The 21,003-nt window shown below is 44.1% G+C and overlaps 1 long non-coding RNA gene across 1 annotated transcript in view; it reads right to left on the bottom strand.

Moving 5' to 3' along the window:
- Positions 1–459: 459 nt before the first annotated feature.
- The window catches only part of LOC124721862, a 33,730-nt gene continuing 13,186 nt past the window's right edge, over positions 460–21,003 (bottom strand). The window contains exon 4 of the long non-coding RNA XR_007006400.1: positions 460–1,342. This is a non-coding gene — a long non-coding RNA (uncharacterized LOC124721862). The remainder of the gene's footprint in view (positions 1,343–21,003) is intronic.

The following is a 21,003-nucleotide window of genomic DNA, read 5'->3' as shown; positions in this document are numbered from 1 at the left end:
GTCAAATATTTGATTTTTTTCCCTATAGTATGATATGAATAATAAGGTAGTCATTAAGTTGAAATGTGAGTTTGGCTGTGAGTGGTGACAGACTGATCTGTAGCGTAGCCCAACCCCTAGATTTGGTTGGAATATGACAACTTTACTCACAAAAAGTATATTAATAATCTTTGTCACATATTTGTTACTTCCCCATATTTCACACGTTACAATGTTGTGATTACATTGTAACCTGATAGCATGGCTTTTGTCTGAATGTGTTACGATTTTGTAGGTGATATACTGAAGTGAGACTGTGACAATATTGCTTTGAAACATATCACTTGTATGCTGCTCTCTCATTATCTGTGTAAAACCAGCAGGTGACATCCTCTGTACTTCCCAGGGCTGCCACAGACTGATTCCAGTAAAAAAAGTAGTTCTAGTAGCATAAAAATAGTTGCAAAAATAGTAACAAAATTAGTAGTTAAAAATTTATTGTGTACCATTACAACCAATTTACACACATACAATTAATATTTATTAGACATAAAATCCCAAGTCTTTCTTCATAATTGCATCTACCACTCTTCGATTTGTTTATTAAGGCAAGGTATCAGCAGACGCAGTCTCCTTAGTGTATCCCAGACATGTTCTATGGAATTCAAATTGGGAGAGCAAGCAGGCCACACCATGTGTGCAATACCTTTCATTCACAAGAAAATATCATCAACCACCTGTGCTCTATGAGGTCAAGCATTACTGCCCAACAATACAAAGTCTAGGCCCACAGCACCTCACAACCACCACAGGTAAGGTCCCAAGATCTCATCATGATACCTGACAGGAGTCAAGTTAAACCTTTCAGATTCCCCTGCACAGTTTCATGAAGAGGTGTTCGAGTGGTCAACAATCCCTGCCCACACCATTATGGATCCTCGATATCGGTCTCTTTCCCCAATGTTTGGGTCTCGAAATAGTGTTCCATGTTCCCTTCAGATGTGACTTCATTGTGAATCACTCACCAGACTAAAGTGGGACTTATCTGTGTAAACAACATTGGTCCCTTGTTCTACCGTCCACATGGCATGTTGGTGATGCCACTCTAGACGTTCCCTTCTGTGAAGACGCATAAGAGGCAGACATACAGTAGGTCTCTGACAAAGGCTACTCTGCCGAAGCCTTCCGCACAATGTTTTCCTTGCTACAACACGTCCAGTGGATGGTGCGAGCTCACATGCCAGTCACTGTGCAGTACTAAGATGATACTGTTGTGCCCTTAAAGCCAAATAACAGTCCGCTCTTCTGACGTCACACGTGGTCGGCCCTGCCCTGGTCATCAGGATACATCTTCAGGAAACACCTGAAAAACAACAGAACAATTCACATTAAGCCATCAGGCCACACCATTTTGTTACTGTCCTACTTCCTTTCCTTCTATAGCCCTCACCTCAGTGAGTATTTTAGGCATCTTCTCTGAGCCATACTGCACTGTCTGTGACTTGTATACAAAGAGATTGTGGATATGGGGCTACCCGGTAAACACTACCTCATTTCATAGGTGCCCTGACGTCACCATTGGCATGGTTGTCTACTGACCGGAATGCCATCTTCCACCTAGAACACAATTGTATGGACATCTGGTTGACAGTTTGTATTATTGTATCGTGAATTAGAGACAGGATGGGGAAATAGCAGTTTGTTGCTTTAATTTTGGACACCAGTGTAATATTGAAAAATAAGATTTTCTGTCATCTAAATATTTCTCATGAAAATATGGTGTCAGTACCTCTGTTATGATGTATGTCAGCTTTGTTTGATGTGACTGAAAATCCTGTGAAATGGTGTCAAGGGACACTGCAGTAAAAACAATTTTTAAGTAGTCATTGACAGTGGCAGCCGCGTTATGCGGAATTAGTATCATTGTGCAAAGTGAGTTCTGCTTTTGTGATTTCCTCTTTTAAATTAAACAGCTCTAATGATGTTACAGGAGTGTTTGCTTTCCCAATATTGGTGTTTAAATTTTCTCTAGTGGCTGTAATTTTCTGAGCTGTATTTTACACACACTGTTTGCTGTTAACTTGACTTTTGTGTTTTCCTTGTGCGCATTTGTAGGAACATGCTGTGTGAAAGCTGGGAAAGTGTTTGTTTCACAATTAATTTTTTTGTTACAAATAACAAAAAACATGTCTCTTTCATCAATCTCTTTGCACCATGAAGAAAATAGATGCTCAAGGCCAGCTGCTGTCCTAACCAACTCAAGGAGGATATTATAAATTCCTCCCCCCTTTTTTCTGCCTCTAAAAGAAAAAAAAACTGTGACAGTGGATGCCTAAATGCATTACGTCAACATATGAATTAGGTATTTCCACTTTTACATCTTTAATGAAGGCCAACCTTTATTTGATTACAATATCATACATCCAACCACATAAGAAAATTTCTGTTATACTACTTCCCACCTAACCTCAGCACTTGCAAAATATGGTAGGAAGAGGGGCACCTTACTTGCAGTGATTGGTACTTGGTAAACATACTGGCCGTGCAGCCACTTCATGTAAAACACGAAGTGTGGCGTACTAACAGTGATCTCTGATACCAGATATGACAGTATATAAGTTATTACAGCCAAAGATATTACAAGGTGGTGCCATACCACTAAGTAGTTTGAACCTCTGAGAAATTATATCTAAGGAGAAACTAACTATACGCCAATATTATCCCTGAATAAAGATAATAATTAGTCACTTGGTTCTCCAAAATAGTTGTACTTTTGGCACTTTCTATTAAAAATAGTTGCAATAGTCACTTTCGATAAAAAAAATAGTCACAAAAAGTAGCATGTAAGTCACCTGTGGCAGCCCTGCTTCCCATCAAACCTCACAGTGAGGACTGGGAACACTGCTGCATGAAATACGCAAGTTCGCCACTAACCCTGAGGTAGATTTTATCTCATGTTTTAATAAGTTGACTTTGCCTGACAAATAACTTTTGTACTGACAGTTACCCCCAAATGCATATCTTCTATATGACAGAGAAATCTTTTTAAAACAGACTGAATCCTCCCATGATTTGTTAACTCCATGAAATAAAAATGATTCATGCGGCACTGAACATGATTTTTTATGTGCACTCCTCATATACACTGTTGAATGGGTAACCACATTTTCTGTTTAGTGCTCTGTTAGGAAGCTTTCCTCCATTATTATGGACACCCACAGCTGCCTGTCCTATGAAAAGTTAAATACACTACATCAGTACAAGTGTAAGTCTTCTTCTACCAAATCTAAAATGGCACCTGTAAATGAGTGTTATGAAGTAACTGTTTATCACTTTTGCACTGCAGATCAGCTAGTTTGATTTCACAAACCTATAAAATTTAGGGAGATCATTAACCCAGCTTATAGCTGTAAGTTTTTAAAGGGGGAGGGGTTGGAGGTGGTATACAAGGTACACAAATTTCAACTAAATGACTAGGATATACATGCAGCTTTCACGTAATTTATTCTTTTTGGGATGATGCACCAGTATAACCCACGATATTACAATAGATCAACATTACATACAACAGATCAACATTCCATGCCGATTCAATCACAAAATATTTTAGTTTCAAACTTTGCATATCTTCATCTTTGAATAAATGTAAGCAACTCAGTCAAAAAATGTTAGCCTTGGACCTATAATCGTCAGTGGGCCATCAAACTTTTCTCAAAACTGTTGCAGTGTTTCCACATAAAGAGAAATTAAAAACAAAAACGAGCCAACACACACACACACACACACACACACACACACACACACACACACACACACACACAGTGTAATATTATTAAATCTTTCTGTAATTACTTTCTTTGGGTCAGGATGAGTAGTGGGTATTGTGGACAACAGACTTATGTAAAATAAGACAATATAACATATCTTACATACATACTGCTCTGCTGTAAACCCTAGACAAGAATGCAAAGTTTACAAAAAAAATTTGTGTCTTGTATTGCGACAGTGCAAACCATTGTTCAGCTTAAACCAATTTTTCACAACCACATAATACTTTAACTAAAATGACATTACAATTGATGTTTTGGTGTGTCAAGTGGCAGGGGCTAGGAGTCAGGCAAATGCAATTGTTTCTTGGCACCAATGTGCTCAAAATGCTCACTGATTTTTAGGCACCACACAGCTTTCCCAGGCACAAAAGGATGCATGAGTACGGGAGAGCCAACTGTTACCTTAGTGGCCACCCTTACTAACATCCTTCCCACTGCCACTAATGACAACAACAAAACAACAACAACAACAACAACAACCTGGAAGTATGAGGTGCATTCAAGTTCTAAGGCCTCCGATTTTTTTTCTCCGGACTGGAAAGAGATAGAAACATGCGCATTGTTTTAAAATGAGGCCGCGTTCATTGTCAATACGTCCCAGAGATGGCAGCACCGTACGGCAGATGGAATTTTACCGCCAGCGACGAGAATGAGAACCGTTTTAAATACTTAAAATGGCGACGTTTTCCTTACTTGAACAGCGTGCAATCATTCGTTTTCTGAATTTGCGTAGTGTGAAACCAATTGAAATTCATCGACAGTTGAAGGAGACGTGGTGATGGAGTTATGGATGTGTTGAAAGTGCGTTCGTGGGTGTGACAATTTAATGAAGGCAGAACATCGTGTGACAACAAATCGAAACAACCTAGGCTCGCACGAGCCGGTCTGACGACATGATCGAGAAAGTGGAGAGAATTGTTTTGGGGGATCGCCAAATGACTGTTGAACAGATCGCCTCCAGAGTTGGCATTTCTGTGGGTTCTGTGCACACAATCCTGCACGACGACCTGAAAATGCGAAAAGTGTCATCCAGGTGGGTGCCACGAATGCTGACGGACGACCACATGGCTGCCCGCGGGGCATGTTGCCAAGCAATGTTGACGCGCAACGACAGCATGACTGGGACTTTCTTTTCATCGGTTGTAACAATGGATGAGACGTGGATGCCATTTTTCAATCCAGAAACAAAGCGCCAATCAGCTCAATGGATGCACACAGATTCACCGCCACCAAAAAAATTTCGGGTAACCGCCGGTGCTGAAAAAATGATGGTGTCCATGTTCTGGAGCAGCGAGGGCGTAATCCTTACCCATTGCTTTCCAAAGGGCACTACGGTAACAGGTGCATCCTACGAAAATGTTTTGAAGAACAAATTCCTTCCTGCACTGCAACAAAAATGTCCGGGAAGGGCTGCGCGTGTGCTGTTTCACCAAGACAACGCACCCGCACATCGAGTTAACGTTACGCAACAGTTTCTTCGTGATAACTTTTAAGTGATTCCTCATGCTCCCTACTCGCCTGACCTGGCTCCTAGTGACTTTTGGCTTTTTCCAACAATGAAAGACACTCTCCGTGGCCGCACATTCACCAGCCGTGCTGCTATTGCCTCAGTGATTTTCCAGTGGTCAAAACAGGCTCCTAACGAAGCCTTTGCCGCTGCCATGGAATCACGGCATCAGCGTTGTGAAAAATGTGTGCGTCTGCAGGGCGATTACGTCGAGAAGTAACGCCAGTTTCATCGATTTCAGGTGAGTAGTTAATTAGAAAAAAAATCGGAGGCCTTAGAACTTTAATGCACCTCGTATGTGGTGACCCATCTGCACTGTGTGTGTGTGTGTGTGTGTGTGTGTGTGTGTGTGTGTGTGTTGCACTGCTTGCTGAAGTATGTGGAATGTTGCATACGATCAACAACTCTCTCCCCATCATATCTGTTCCTCAGTCCCCAGTGAAAGTGAGGAAAGTGTTTAATAGTCATCAAAATTTTCTATTATTTGCCAACTAACCAAGTATCTGACTGGTAACACCACAAATTTTAAATCTGAATTGAAACTGCTTCTTCTGGACAACTTCTGTAGAGTGATGGCAGAGTTAGGATGAAGGCAGGATATGTGCACCCTAGTGTGTTAAATTTCTTGAGATGAAAGTCATACCTAGAAAATATAACTGCCACATCTGGAGTTTATTGTCTCCAAGTCCAATGTTACAGGATACAAGTGACGTGTCGGGAGGCTGCCGCAGCCAGACGGAGGGCATGCTGCCCTAGGAGAGGAGCTAAGAAACACATACAGCTGGGAGGAGAGCACGTAGGCGAGAGAGCAACGATGTCTTTGGAGAACTCTCACCGGCCTGCTCCACAACACCCCTTGTAATGATTTCCAGCTTTCCTACTGGCTGGTAGAGGGCACCTTTAGGTCAGCAATGCCTCTGGGATAGTGTCCCACACCAGCAGTGCCCACCGTGGAAATGCTACCCACATGAACATAGCACGAGCAGGGGCACATCGAGTAACACTCTGTATGCACCAACCTAGCTCCAGCCACTGTTTCATCATGGGCCATTATACCAGCATTGTAAAACAGAATGGAATAAAAATTTTGAAAAAATTTCCTCAATCCTTTACATATTCTGCTCAGTCTGACTGCTCACCAAACACACCACTGACCTTACCGCAATAGCTGTTTTAGGGGTCAAAATGAATGTACTAACGTTAGTTAGTAGCAAAAGGTTATGGGCTCCTTTGTACAGGTTGCCGACATTTCCTAGAAGACTTACTCTACTAGAGAATGCTCAAACAAAATTCTTTTTACATGACTAAAGGGGTAGGGTAATGCTGATTTATCGTTCGAGATTGGTGTACACAAATTATGTTGTGAAATGAGCCATGTGTATATAGTTATACCTTACATGTGTTTTGTACAACAGAGAACAAGGTGGCTCTTTGTGTTGTGCTGCTGAGACATCATTAAAGAGGAGATAGTGCTAAAGTGGTGAAGGTGGATGAGGCAGCACTGAGACAGCAGACGGGCAATGGCTTACTGTCGCACTGGCAATGCCCGAGTGGGACGATGGGGCTGTGGCGGTAACCAACAGCACTGATGCTGCTATAGTAAAGCCGTCAGGCATGGCGATGTGGCTTTGCAGGTGGCAGGGGACTGCAACACTCAATAATGTGGCAAATCAGTGGGGCCTCAAGAGGAGGTATCAGTATGGGGGAAGGGGGCTATAGATAATTGTGGCAAAGAGCGTTTGTACTAACAGTATCCACATGAGAAGTTATGGAATCAGTGACAGATGTTTATAAACCTACATACCTTAAGCTCTCTTAGTCTTTTACATCAGAATGGTATACAACATTTGTAGTTAGTAACTGAATTCTATCCCTAGTATAGGATATTATCCCAGTGAGGGTTCATCAAGAACAGAAAAGTATTCCTGTATTAATACATTCCACTGCATTTAGTTACAACAATTAATCAGTATAAAGTGCATAAAAAATGCAAGTATTTCCTCTCAGAGAAAAGTAACCACCTGTTGTAAATACTTAATTTCTAAAGCTGAAACTAGGGAGGGGGGGGGGGCATGTCTGAAAAGATCCGTGTTCCTAAATACTCCACTCATGATATTCACCAGATGGCTGCTGTTTAGGTATTGCTTGAGGCTGCATTCCACAACATTCACAGCAATCTTGGATATATAGGGCCCATATAACAAAACACACAATAATCAACATTGGAGCAACAGATGTACCACTAGGAATGACTACTCAGTGTATGTAATCCCTAGTGTTCTAGTCGTTAATATGGGCTGACGCATAGTCAAGAGTAATTTGTCCTTGCTCCTGAGCTAATTAGTCATTGATAGAATCCAACACACAAGTCTTGGTATTATTTGGCAACACAGGCAGGCTGTCAAGGTGAGGTAGCACTAGGGGGCTTCAGGCACATAAAGCAGAGAAGACTTAATTCTAGCATCATGTGCATATATCAGATGGACAGACAGTTTGGTGATGAATGTGATCATAGCACAGGTGGAAATGTTAAACAGGAGTCTACAACCAGCCAAAGTAACCCAATAAGTCTGAGACACAAATGCATGATTATAGCAAAGTAAGACCACTTTAGTGGGTTGTAGCACAAAATACAGTAAATTTTTACCAACAGGGACGGACCATGGTTTGTGTATCATGACGACGGCACAAGGGCAAGGAGGTACTTCAGTTTCCTTTACAAACAGTGCAATTTCATAGTTATTTACCCAGTGTTAAGGGACAGGGTCAGCACATCTCTTAATTAGTACGAAAGCAAGATATAAATGTATTAAGCGGCACAGCTGAGTGCATCTCGCAGTCTTTACTAACAATTACAATGTACTTGGTTTGTCAGAGGATGTGTTCTTGGGCAGCTGCCCATGCAACTGGGAAAGGATGAAGACAGTAACATTTGAATTCACATTTTGCGGAAGTAGCAGGCAGTGAGACTTGCACATTTAGCGAATCTATGGAACGTGACAGTTGTACCCTAGCAGCTGTATTGTAGTACAGAAGAGCTGATTCCCATGTGGGGTAGATTATCTGCACAGGAGCCCTACAAATGAAAGGAAATGTTTGTTAATGTTTGTAAAAAGGTTCTGGCAGGCAGCAGGTTAGGGCTGAGCCTCTGTTGTAATCCCATCTGAATGACAGAATGCAATGTATTTAAGATGTAACTGGATCACATGCATATTGTACAGCAGGATATGTAACACTTTTGTTACTCCCATGGTGGTAGTTAGGTTCCTTAACACCACATATATGGTGACTATTTCATGTTGGATCGAGTTACCAAGTTCCTCACATTGTTGCACCAGCTCAGTAGCTATGCTCAGGTTTCGTCTGGTAGTGGCCAGAAGGCTTATCAGCAGGCACACATGCTGGTGGACATGGGTCTCATGATTTTGAGCAATAAAAGAGTAGCCCACTGGAGAGCTTTACTCCAATGATCAGCATCAGCTTGGTCGGGGGTAGTGAACAATGTCTCTAGCTCTGCCTGCATTGAACCAGGCTCGCTTGATGCGATAGAGTGGTAGAGCTTCTGAAATACTTGGCAGTTACTCTTGGGTAGTGACAAGTACATGGTTAATATCGCAGAGTACGAAGTGTTCCGCTTCAGCCTGAACTCTTTATAAGAGGTTCACGTGCTATTAACTGACTGGTAATCCACTGCAACACTACTACTTCTTTCAGTGTAGAAAAGCTTAAGTCAGCTAATATGGTAATCCAGTGAGAACTGTAGAACAAGTTGTGCAACTGTTTGAACATTATTCCTGACAATGACAGGTGGTCTTGAAGGAGCGGAGCATCTGCAATACAAATTGGGAGAAAAAACATAATACAGCACCTCATTTCAAATACTAGTGATGGTTGATGAAGGCACAACAACTCTGAATACCTCAGGAAACACGATTAGCACCAATACAAAATGTCCCAGTGGCAGTGCTAGGTAGCCAAAGTCCCACCTAACTAAACAGTAGGAACACACCGTGTTGGAAAGGGGCGAACAAATCTCTTCACACTTTTGAAGTCAGGAATTGACAGAATACTGTAAGCCAGCAGCAGACAAAGGTTGGTAGTAACCTGTGTGCTGTTTCATGACTTGTAGCAATGGCAGCAGTCACAGTATGCTGTTGTGGCATGTGAAAGATTCAATTAGCAACAATGTTCATGAGTTGAACTTTATTTGTAGTATGGTGGTGGCAAGTCGAGTCAGCTAAAGAGAGCAGTACAGGAGGCAGGAGTCACACACGCTTATGCACCATACAAATCAGCACTTACGCAGTTGAATGCATAACATAATATCTGAAGTTGTTTGTCTTATGACTGGGGTGATCGGTCGCCGAAATCGACTGGACACTGGTGGGTGCTTATAACCCTGAATCCTAAAACAAACTGGCAAGCTCGTAATAGAGTTTGAAATGGTAGTGCAGCTTTGGTCAAACAGGAGGTACTGTCACACCGATGGACAATGGTAGAAAGTAGTGGAGCCAATAACATATAAATAAACATGCGTATCATATGAATCCTAGCTGACAATCCTCCAAAAGAAATTCACAACCTTTGCAATAAAAAAGGACCAACAGGGTAAATGCACACGTAAGTGTGAATGTAAGTGTAAGGGGATGTAAAGTTTAGGACCTTGCTGCTTGTGGAAGCAGGTTTAGTAGGTGAAGCTTGGTGTAAACTACATTGTGTGCAAGTAGAGCAACAATTGTGGGATAGCATTGCTCAAGACTTTCGAAAAAACAGTAGAGCAACTGGTTTGAAACAGGTCATCAACAAAGAAGGAGAGTGAATGCTTTATTACTGGTCAATTGCAAAAGCTCACAAGTCCAAGTGTTTCAATGGGTTTGAAATGGTCATGGGCACTGGCAATTTGTTGATACTATGAGAACTGTTGGGGATCAGTGGGTTTATTTGGTGAATAAGTTTTTAGTTCCAGAAATGGCTAAATGCTAGGTTTGGGTGTTAATAGCAGAGTTATGCAACAGTGCTTCTTATTATTATCCTATTTTCCATTTTGGTGCGGGTTTTGCTTTGTCCATTTCGAAACTTCCAATGAAAGAATGTAGTGACCTTAAGACGAAGTACACAACTGTACAATCACCAGGAGTTGAGGCACATGAGCCAACTTTTAAGAGAGACCCAATCAGATGGAAGAGGAATCAATGAGAAGAGGGACAGTGGTGCCCGAGTTAACCTCGTTACAAGGGTGAGTTTAATTTTATAATTTGCATGTCATATAGTGGGACTATTTGGCAGGTAGGTGAAAGTATATATGCCTTTCAAAACGATTGGTAGTACAAATTACGCAGACTATAGTGCAATTGTCAAAAAGACACAAGGGGTACACGGATATTCGTGTGAGCCGGAGAATGGAAAGCAAGCATAAAATGTGCTGGTAATGTAATTGTGATCAACTGTTCAGGCTTGGAGTGCCGTAAGTAAACCGCATCATTGGGCTCAACTTGAGTTCAGAAGACTCCAAGACTACAAAATTTAGTAGTGTATAATATATCTGTACAACAGTTTGTACTGGACATGGCTGGAGCCAAGAAAGAAAGCATATTTAAACCTATACCATTGCTGACTGGGCAAGAAGCATGGAACAAAAAACAGGAGAAAACAGTACTCTTAGTGGAATCCTCTAACTTAAGTCTTAGAGCGAGTGTGTATGATACATGTTGGTGCTGAAGCAGCATAATGCCCAGTGTACACTTGAGGTAGGGGTGTGTGTGTGTGTGTGTGTGTGTGTGTGTGTGTGTGTGGGGGGGGGGGGGGGGGGATAGCAAGATGATAGAAGGCAGATGGGTCATAGTACGAAAGCGAATCTGTAGGGACTACTAGGACCAGCTTGGGGTCTCTGATCGCCATTCTCACTGTGCTAAGTGCATGCCCTTAGAGGAACAGAAAACTAATCAACAACCTTGCACATGGCTGGTGTAAAAAGCACAACTACAACAGCATTGACTGCCTGGTTGTATGCTGATTGACGATTGTGTGTTTAAAGGGGCTAAACTACTGGGTCATCAGTCCCTCCATTTCATGAGAGAAACACGTTAAAAGGTAAAAAGTGAAAATTGTGGGGACTTGGCTGCTCTAACTTTATACGCAAGTCATGGTGTTTAAAAAAGGGCATGACAGTAGTTGTAACATGATAGGTAAAAGAAAACTGAGATAAGCTATGCAGCATCATGAACAAGTGCATCTAAAGGCCCAACAAGGTGAGGGGGCAAGAAGTTAACTTGCGTCACACGGGGGTTCCACTGAAAGTGGGGGAGTTTATAGTTTAGTGTAAAATTCACTTTCCTCCCTCAGGAAATTCAACACTGTGGTAGTGTTTGTCTTGTTATCTGCAAGCATTTGAGGTACTGAGGTAGGCTAGCTGAGAGCGTGCCACAGATCAGCCAGCATGGCACACTCAATGAGACCATGTGTTACAGTCAGTACACTACAGGTGCAGAAGCAACTTGCAGGTGAGCCTCATGTGGGCGCCCAAGACAATGGCATCTTTCAGAGAGGTCTGGAAAGATGGATGCTATACCACAGTGGACCCCTTAATCGCTCTCTTAACTTGTTTTGGGTCATACTAGCCTGCCATTCCAATTCCCAGAGCCTCAAAATATGTGTCGAGGTTGTAATCTTAAGTCTTGGCACGATATTCTGATGTCAAATTGGTCTCCTGTAGTGGCATCTTTAATGAGACAATCAGCAAATTCATTTCCTGGAACGCCTACGTGGCTCGGTGTCCAGATGAAGGTCACTGTCTTTCCAGAGTTGCAGAGGTCAACCAGTAGGTCCTGGATGTTGGCAAACAAAAGATTTTTAGGGATAGCATTGGGATATGTCTTTTAAGCAACTCATGGAGTTGCTACAGATCAGAAAGTTCAGTGTGGCAAGGAATCTGACATATCATAGAGCCTGAGATATGGCAACCAACTCTGCAGCACTTCTCATAGCTTCTTGCACGTGCAAAGCGTAACAAACCCCATTGTTGACTTTAGATCTGTCTGCGTAGAGGCATACTGAATTAGAATAACCATGGAGAAACAAACAAAACAGACGTAGGAGGAGGGTATGATCAGCATTCTTCTTGGGGCACAAAAGAGGTTCATCCATATTACAGGACAGAGTACAGACCATGGGGGCGGGGTGGGGGGGGAGGTGTTGAGTGGGAGCCCTAGGAACTCAGACTAAAGGAGGCTGTTGAAGGTCCTTTAGTAGAGCATCAACTTGGATCCCAGCTAGTCCACCCAGTTTAGGGCAGTGTGCAAACAGTCTGAATTGTTGGTTGTGGAACAGAGGTGAGTGACATGGGTGAGTAGGCATGTGACAGATTGTGACTGTGTAATTCGCGAGAATCTGCTTTCATGCAACCCGCAGCAGTGGGAGACCCGCTTCCACCAAGAGGCTATTAACAGGACTCATACAGAAAGGCACTGTTGCCAACCACACACCAGTGTGGTGAACGATGTCCAGCAAGCTAAGCACAGACGGTGCTGCTGACCCCTAGGCAACACATCCATAGTCCAAGTGAGATAAGATCAATACTTTGTAAAATCTCAGGAGGACTGTGTGGTCTGCATCCCAAGGGGAGTTACTATGAAAACAGAGAGCATTTAGCTTCTTCACCCAAGTTCCCTTACCTTGAGCCGGCGACCATGTGGCAGCTAAGCTAGCTTGTTGTGAAACTAAATACCTAAGAATCGGAAAGTTTCAATAACTTCGAGTAACTGGTCACTAAGATAAAGTTCTGGGTGCACGTGGACAGCCTGGAGTCAGCAAAAAATGCATAACTCATGATTTCACAGGTGAAAATTGATAGCTGTGACTCAAAGCCCCGTCATGTACTCTCCAAACAGCCCCCTGAAGTTGGCACTCAGCAGCGCACAGTGATGAAAAGGCATAGTACAGGAAAAGATCATTCACATACAGTGATGGAGAGAGATGGGGCCCACTGCATTTACGATGCTACTGATGGTGATAGGTACTTCAGTTTCTTGTACATAGAGGTTGCTGAGAGTTGAACCTATCCGGACCTAAAGAATTCTGAGAGATAGAAAATTGTGGATAAAAATGGGTAAACTGCCCCAGAAACCCCACTCACACTGTGTAGACAGGACCTGATGTTGACAGGTGGCATTATATGCGTTCTGTAGGTCAAACAACACAGCAATCGGACACAGGCGATGTGCGGAAGCATTGCACACTGCAGATTCCAGATGAAACAGGTGATCTGTGATGGACTGGAAGGCTCGAAACCCACCAACTAAGATGGCAGTTAACCATTCATTTGAATAGATTACACAGCCCATTCGTTGAAGAGACTGTCCAGTAGTTAGTTAAATATGTGGGTCCGTTCCTTGTTTCAGGACATGAATAATAATACTTTCCCACCACTGAGATGGAAATTCTCCTTCTCACCAAATACAATTAAAAATTTCGAGGATATGTTGCACGCTGTTGGCACGAAGGTGTTTAAGCATTTGGTTGTGGATTTTGTCAGGTCCAGGGGCTGTATCTTGACACACTGTGAAAGAGCTGTGCAGCTCCCATTCATTAATAAGGACGTTACACAATTGAGAGCTGTGTGCCTGGAAGGATAGTAGGCGGCACTCAGTAAGGTGTTTCCTGGTCAGGAAATGAAGATCTAAATTACTACAAGCGGACACTTCTACAAAGTGAGCCACAGAACATTCGGCAAGTGCCATGGGATCATTGCAGATGTTACCACTGACAAGGAGCTGCCAGGGGTGATGGATGGCCGCAAATGCAGTGGAGCTTAGTCCGTACTTTGGATGATGGTGTGTGGGATCGCATAAATCATACATAAGCTCCCAACACTCCTGCTTCCTTTCCTTTATTAAAAACTGCACTTTTGTCTGGAATCTCATGAACGCTATTAAATTATCCATGGAAGGATGGCGCTTGTGCCTTGAAGCCCCCCTGTGTCATTCCCTGATAGATGTGGCTATATCGTCAGACCACCACACAACTGACAGTCGTAGGGATTAGCTGGAGGAGAAGGGGATCATTTTTGCTGCAGCATCCTATCCTGTACCACTTTGTCGATATCCACTGCATGACTGGCAACAAAAGGGGCTGTAGAGGAGAAAGCCTACCATTTATTAGCTATATACAGCTTTTAGTGGCTCTCTGAATTACTTCTCATATTTACTGATTGTGTTATTGAAACTACCAAATTGATGCACAACATATTTCCTCTACAAGTAGTTTCTGTTTTGTGTCTCATCTCTCAACTAAGCAGTTTTGTAAATCCCAACTGGTGTTCTTCCACCTTACCTGGTAGGCCCTATTTTCCATTGTGTTGGATTAATGGTCTGGTAACCCTTCTCTGTGGTACTTAAAAAAAGAAAATTGGGTGGTTGCAAAAATATTCGATACTTTATGAAATTTCATGATATTTCCCAGCTGCATGAAATTCCCTGATAATTCTCAATAGTTTGAGCTTGTGGCTACCCTGATGCTACATTCACTAGCCCAGTTGTGTGTGTAAGTATGGACGTGGACATGTTTGTATGGGCATACGACAGCAAGGTCTTTAGTGCCTGCGCAAAAGCAGATTGAGACGAGTGTCACAGCAATACACGAAACAGGGAGATAGAACAGCATGTAAAACACAGGTAACAAAAGCTGGCAAACTATGTGTGTACCCATACAGAACCACGGAATGAAGAATTGCATCAGTAGTAAAACATTAACGACACAAGAAGAGAGTGGTATAAGGAACTAAAACAATATAGCAGATGAACGTAGCTGGCTGACAACAAGATTAAAAAAAAAAGTCACTCTGCAAAACACTAAAACCTCCAGCCTAAAAGTTTAGGCCAGTGTCCAGAGACATCACAAAATGTTAAAACCTTAGTCACACTCTTCTCATCATCAACCAAAATAGAAGACAGATCCACACCAATATTTGCTTCTGCCCTTGAATCACAATATAAAATGCACTCTGTCAAAATATGGCGGATAGAGATGTGCGTGCCACAAGCATCACAAAACGGGGGATCCACTTACTGTAGTAAAAAGCTATGTGTGTGAGGGCAGTGCTCAATTCTAAGATGTGTGAGGCTCACTTCATCCCACCTGCGCAACTAGTAAGAGGAATGCCACAGCTGGGTTCCTGACTTTACCAACTGCAGCTTATTGGCCATCACTGCCAGTCATTTCTCATCCCACAACTGCACGACTTCCTGTGTAATGCAGAAATGACAGCCTGCAAGGGAATAGGACACTGTGCCACATCCTGTCCTCTGCAGACCTCCTTGACAGCCCGATTGGCCTGTTGATTTCCTCATATCCCTACATGACCTGGCACCCAGCACAATGACACCTGCTTACCCTGCCATTGGAGCAAGCGCAGTTGGTCATATATCAGCTGGACCTACTCCTCAGCTGGGTACAGGTTCTGTAATGATTGTAAGGCACTAAGGGAATGGAGCAAATGAGAAACCATTTGTTCCGCATATGACACATCTACTCTACTGCCTTCAGGATCATGCAGAGCTCTGCTGAGAAAATGGTATATTTATCAGGAAGGCGAATCCTGTTGACATGGTCGGGGAACATGACAGAGCACCCAAGGGAATTCCCTTGCTTGGAGCCATCCGTGTACACTATTGTGAAACCATGATGTATATCTAAAATGTTAAAAAACAGAGATTGAAATGTAAAATCTGACATATGATCTTTCTTAAAATTCTTCAAGCCTAAAATAAGTCTGGGCCTCCATAGAAGTCAAGGTGGAAATCTGCTCCCACCACAATGTAAAACATGAAGACCGGCCACACCATCTCTAGAAGGTAAACCTGTGCATGAATCCCATAGGGCCTCATTGCCTGTTGCCGGTTACGAAAAAGGCTTTCCAGTGGAGGCTGAGCAACGGTATGGTAGGTGGGTGTGTATCGTGTGGACAGTGTTTTATACGCCTGGCACACATTAAGTAGCCGTCACCTGACTTGAAATGGCGGTTAACCAGCCTCTGCACAAAGGCTTGGTATGGGGCTTGTTCTGGATGCCCCAGTGGCCAACCGAATCCCTTCATGGTGCACCATGTCCAACATCTTTAAATAAGAGGGTCTCACAGACCCATACACCATGCACCCATAACTGAGCTGAGATTGCGCAAATGCCATGTAAAACCAGAGCAGACAAGTCCTGTCTGCCGACCCCCCCCCTCCCTCCCCCTGTACTGTGGCTCAGGCATTTTAAAATACTTAAAGCCTTAAGTGACCATTTCATCAGGTCCTTACAGTGTGGTAACCACATAAGCTTAGAGCCAAATATGGGGCCCAGAAACCTCACTGTGTCTTTAAAAGTAAGGACAGTGTCCCTCATCCTCAACTCGGGAAAGTTTAAAATGGAATGAGAATGGTTAAAAAGAACACACACAGACTTCTCAGAGGAAAACTTAAAACCACTCTTTTGTGCCCTTTCATCCAAATGTCGCAGAGTTAGTTGCAACTGATGTGTTATCGTTGCCAGCCTTGAAGAGCAAAATGGAGAGAACTCGTCCACAAACAAAGAACACAGGACAGGACTTTTCACTATGCTGTTAATAGCTATGGTAAAGACAGTCACACTTAAAACACTGCCTTGAGGGACATCATTCTCCTGCTCAACGCGGTCAAACTCATTATTTAAAATATTGTGGTGAGAGGAAGGAATTAATAAAAATGGGAAAACAACCAAGAAAACCCCATTTGATAAGCTGCTCCAGGATAAGATGGTTGGTTGATTAGTTTAAAAGATGGGGAATGGACCAAACCACGAAGTCATCGATTCCTTGTTCCAAAGGAAACAATGCCAAAAGGCTGAGAATAAGACAATGATACAACACAAAAAACAATGAAAGGAAAAACCACAACAACTGAATGGCAACAGTTAGATGGACAAAAGGGGACAAGAAAACCACAAAGACACAAGAAACCGGTAGGAGAGGTTAAAATAAGAAAGCGGGTTACCATGGCTGGCTGACCATGAGCATAAAAAGGAAAATTGAACCACTCTGCAACACATTAAAACCCCCACCCTGAAAGCACTAGGGTGGAGGACACACAGGGACAAAGGACATGTGCTTAAACTTAGAGCAAATGATAAAACTCACCCTCACGAATAATACGTAAAACTAAAGCTGCTGTTGAGGCATTGTCGTCCAACATCGAAGGTAGGGTGCTGGGAAGGTTAGAAGTCCGCCGCAGAGTGGCTAAAAGTGGGCAGTCCAGAAAGAGATGGACGACCATCATTTGCGAGCCACAGCGCCACCGAGGTGGGTCCTCGCGACGGAGGAGGTAACCATGTGTCAGCCACGTATGGCCAATGCGGAGCTGACAGAGAACCACAGAGTCCCTGCGAGAGGTATGCACAGAGGACTTCCTCACATTCATAGTTTTTTTTAAGGCACACAGCTTCTTGTGTGTACTGAGGTTATGCCATTCTGTCTCCCAAAGCCACAAAACCTTGCGGCGTAATACTGAATGGTCAGTTTCAGAGAAGCTGATCTCCACAAGTGGTTTCTGCATAGCCTGTCTGGCCAGCCTGTCGGCAAGTTCATTGCCTGGGATTCCAACGTGACCTGGGGCTCAGACAAGCACCACTGAATGACTGGACCATTCCAGGGCATAAATGGATTCCTGGATGGTCGCTACCAAAGGATGCCGAGGGTAGCACTGGTAGATGGCCTGTAGGCTGCTCAAGGAGTCAGTACACAGGAGAAATGACTCGCCTGGAGATTAGCAGATGTGCTCAAGAGCACGAGATATGGCTGCCAGCTCTGCAGTGAAAACACTGTAGCCGTCTGGCAAGGAGTGCTATTCTATATGTCCTCCATGAACATAGGCAAAGCCAATGTGACCATCAGCCATCGAGCCATCAGTGTAAACCACTTCATGGCCCCGGTACATGTCGAGAATCGAGAGGAAGTAACAGCAGAGAGTCCCAGGTTTAACAGAGTTCTTAAGGCCATGTGAAAGGTCCACGTGAAGCCACGGCCAAGTTGTACACCATGGAGGTGTTCATGAATGAACCTCAAGCATAGGTGGTAAAGGCAAAACTCCAATTCAGAGAGAAGGTATTGTACATGAACTGCAATTGTAAGCCCTTACCTGGGTTGTCGATGCGGGAGATGAACCGCTATGGGCGGGAAGAGATGGTAATTTGAATGCGCATTGCCGCCGAACCATAAACCTGACTCGCGTAGTCAAGGTGGGATTGTACAAGGGCTCTGTAGAGCTGCAGCAGTGTAGAGCGATTGGTGTTGCTCAGGCAGCGGAGGCAATGAGGTGCTGCCAGCACTTCCGCTTAAGCTGACGGAGGTGAGGAAGCCAAGTCAACTGGGGATCAAAAACCAGTCCTAAGAATCAATATGTCTCCACTACAGTGAGTGAATCATCATTAAAGTAAAGTTCTAATTCCAGATGAACGGCATGACGCCGACAGAAGTGCATAACACACGACTGTGCAGCCCAAAACTGGAAACTGTGAGCTAGAGCCCATGACTGACTTGTGGATGGCGCCCTGTAGATGCAACTCAGCAACACCAGTACCAGTGGAGCAGTACGAAATATGCAGAAGTCGTCTGCATACAGAGACGGTGAGACGGACAGTCCTACGGCTGCTGCTAGACCATTAATGGCCACTAAAAATAGAGACACCCTCAATATGGAACCCTGCAGGACCTCATTTCTCCTGGATATGGGGGTGAACTATGGGAGGCACCAACTTGGACAGAGAAAGTACGAAGCGACAGGAAATTTTGGGTAAAAATCGGGAGCGGGCCTCTGAGACTCCACTCGTATAATGTGGCAAGGATACGATCTCACCAGGTCATGTCATACGCTTTTTGTAAATAAAAAAAGACTGCAACCTGGTGTTGGCATCTGGAAAAGGCTGTTCAGATGGCAGACTCGAGGAAGACAAGACTATCAGCGGTAGAGTAACCCTAGCGGAAGCCGCCCTGACATGGAGGCACTAGGCCACGTGACTCCAGGACCTGACCCGACCCAACCCAACTGCCGACACAGCAGCTTACAACAAACATTGGTGAGGCTGACGGGCCAATAGTATCCACATCAAGCGGTTTTTTACCGGGTTTAAGCACCAGAACAATGGTGCTCTCCTGCCACTGCAATGGAAAGATGCCATTGCACCAGATCCAGTTGAAGATGATGATGATGATGATGATGATGATGATATGTCACTTGTAGTCAGATGAGTGATGTTTAACCATATGGCTGTGGATCCGAGCTGGCCCAGGAGCTGTGTTGGGGCAATGTGCAAGGGCACTGAGGAGCTCCCACTCTGTAAATGGGGCATTATAGGGTTCACTGTGGCATGTAGCAAACTAGAGGACTTTCTTTTCCATCCACCGTTTGAAGATCGAAAGGCTACGGGGTATTTCTCCGATGCAGAGGCTCAAGAATAGTGCTCCGCAAAGTGCTCAGCAATCGCATTTGCGTCAGTAGACAACACGCCATTGATGCTAATGCCAGGAACACCTGCTGGGGTCTGTACCCAAAAAGACACCTGATCTTCATCCAGACTTGGGAAGGTGACATATGGCATCCAACGTTTGAGACAATCTCTCCCAACACTCCTGCTTCTGTCTTATGATAAGCTGGCGAACGCGGGCACGGTGCCGCTTAAAGGCAACGAGGTGCTCCAGCGAAGGGTGCCACTTATGCCACTGTAGAGCTCACCGACACTCCTTAATTGCCTCGGCGACTTCCAGTGACCTCCAAGGGACCGCCTTTTGGCAGGGGCACCCTAAAGAGCGAGGGATAGCATTTATTTTCCGCATTAATGATTGTTTTGATCAACTGCTGAACCATCACATCGATGTTACCGTGTGGGGGGAGAGTCAACAGTGACTGCAAAGGTGAAAATTTCCCAGTCTGCCTTGTTTAAAGCACATCTGGGTGAGTGTCCAGGGGCCTGATGCTGGGGCAGTGACAAGATGGGGAAGGGGTCACTACCACAAAGGTTGTCATGTGCTCTCCAGTGGAGAGATGGGAGAAGTCCTGGGCTGCAAATGGATAAATCAATGGCAACTGCCATGAGCCGCACTGAAATGTGTGGTGGCCTCAGTATTTAAGAGGCAGAGGTCGAACTGAGACATTGAAGTTTTGGCATATCTGCCTCAGCCAGTAATCACAGCACCTCCCCACAAGGTGTTATGGGTGTTAAACTCTCCCGAAAGTAGGAAAGATTTAGGGTGTTGATCAATCAGTGCAGCCAATACATTCAAAGGTTATGTTATGTTATGTTAATTGGGGACCTAGAAACGACAGAGAGGCTCCGTCCCCGCCACAGCCGCAATGGTCCGCAACCCCACGATGACTACCACAGTCCACTTCACCCCTCCACCACCCCATACCGAACCCGGAGTTATTGTGCAGTTCGGCCCCCGGTGGACGACCCGACCCCCCCCCCCTCCCGGGAATGTCTCACACCAGACGAGTGTAACCCCCATGTTTGCATTGTAGGGTAATGATGGTGTACACATATGGGAGAACTTGTTTGCGCAGCAATTGCTGACATAGTGTAGCTGAGGTGGAATAAGGGGAACCAGCCATTTGCCGAGGCAGAACATTCAGGGGTACTGCACCATGTGGAGGAAGATATACATTGCAGACAGTCACTGCC

The sequence above is a fragment of the Schistocerca piceifrons genome, chromosome X (assembly GCF_021461385.2).
Source record: "Schistocerca piceifrons isolate TAMUIC-IGC-003096 chromosome X, iqSchPice1.1, whole genome shotgun sequence".
NCBI classification, from domain to species: Eukaryota; Metazoa; Arthropoda; class Insecta; order Orthoptera; family Acrididae; genus Schistocerca; species Schistocerca piceifrons.
Note: the sequence above shows the minus strand (reverse complement) of the source record. Positions and strands in the feature narration are given on the sequence as shown.